The sequence below is a fragment of the Hevea brasiliensis genome, chromosome 5 (genome assembly GCF_030052815.1).
Source record: "Hevea brasiliensis isolate MT/VB/25A 57/8 chromosome 5, ASM3005281v1, whole genome shotgun sequence".
NCBI classification, from domain to species: Eukaryota; Viridiplantae; Streptophyta; class Magnoliopsida; order Malpighiales; family Euphorbiaceae; genus Hevea; species Hevea brasiliensis.
In genome coordinates, this window is record NC_079497.1 from 82,161,583 (window position 1) to 82,163,213 (window position 1,631).

The window sequence follows — 1,631 nt, forward strand, 5'->3', positions numbered from 1 at the left end:
TTTAGAAATAAACTAGGACTTTAAGAGGAATTAATTATTGGTTACAAAACTTAATGGGTTTTAAAGTAATCAAATACATACGAAAGTAGGTTTGGTTATTTTAGAATACACTTTGATTTGCTTGAAAAAGATATCAAAGGGATTTAGAATCAATTTCCTTCAAACTCTATTTTTCCCTAAAAATTGGAATGCCCAAGACAAATCCCAATTAATTTATGCATAAACCCCCAACTCTGGAATCAATTTTTACCATAATTAGACTTTCGTTTAAATTACCCATTGTTAATTTTAGTTTAATTGCGAACTAGAATTAGAATTTATTTGTTTGCTCTTTACCCATTTCAATTAGATTAATCAATTTACCTTGGTCATTTACATTTAACATTTATTCATTAATCATTAGCCCAAATAATCACTTCATTCATAGTTTAGTAATCAAACAGCAAATCCTCGTGGGAATGATACTTGATTCATCACTTTATTACTTGAGACGACCTGTATACTTGCGGATAAGTCACATCAAGTTTTTGGCGCCGTTGCCGGGGATTTGATTTTTTTGTTTAATATTAAACAATTGTTTGTTTGGTTAATTTGGGCATTTTATTTTATTTCTTTTTACCATTTTACTTTGAGAATTTGTTTATTTTTGTTTTTCAGGTGCTTTATTTTATGAGAAGGACAAAAAGTGAAGAAATCAATTTATTCTTTGACCCAGAAATAAAGAAGACAGCAAAAGCTTTAAGAGCAGAATCTAAGAGGAGAAAAGCTGAAATTAAGGCTCAACAACAACAAGAAAGAGCACAAGAGCAAGAGGAATTACAAGAAGAAATGGCTAACAACAACAACAATAACAATAACAACCGCTCTGTGAAGGATCATGCCTATCCTAACATTGGAGATTTCATGCCAAGTATCACATGACCAAGAGTAGAAGCCAATAATTTTGAACTGAAGCCTGCACTCTGTCAAATGGTACAACAAGCACAATTTGGAGGAAATCCAAGTGAAAGTCCACATGTGCATCTAGCACACTTTCTTGAGATCAGAGATATGTTGAAGATAAATGGAGTTTCTGATGATGCAATTCGACTCAGATTATTTCCTTTTTCTCTGAAGGATTGAGCTAGAGAGTGGTTACATTCTTTGCCACCGGGTTCTATCACAACATGGGATGAACTTTCTCAAGCATTTTTAGCTCAATATTTTCCACCAAGCAAGACAGCTAAGCTGAGAAATGAGCTGACTTCTTTTAAACCTAGAGATGATGAGAGCTTGTATGAAGCATGGGAGAGGTACAAGGATTTGCAAAGGAGATGTCCACATCATGGGATTCCTAAGTGGATGCTTGTTCAACACTTTTACAATGGAGTTTCACCAGCTATTAGAAGTACAATTGATGCATCTTCTGGAGGTGACTTTATGGAGAAATCTGAAGATGAAGCTTTTTCCGCTCTTGATAAAATTGCTTATAACAACTACCAATGGAGTTGTGAGAGGAATGAGATCAAGAAACCAGCTGGTATGTTTGACCTTGATGCCATGAATATGATTAATGCTAAGTTTGATGCTTTGACAAGGAAAATGGACAAGCTAAGCATGAAAGTAGATTCTTCAGCCGGAGGTTCTAGTAA

At 34.3% G+C, this 1,631-nt stretch overlaps 1 non-coding gene across 1 annotated transcript; it reads right to left on the bottom strand.

Annotated features, from left to right (window-relative positions):
- Positions 1-1,224: 1,224 nt before the first annotated feature.
- Positions 1,225-1,331, bottom strand: LOC131180514 (small nucleolar RNA R71). Its single transcript, XR_009149281.1, has one exon. It is a non-coding gene; the product is annotated as a small nucleolar RNA R71 (small nucleolar RNA).
- Between the last annotated feature and the right edge of the window lie 300 nt (positions 1,332-1,631).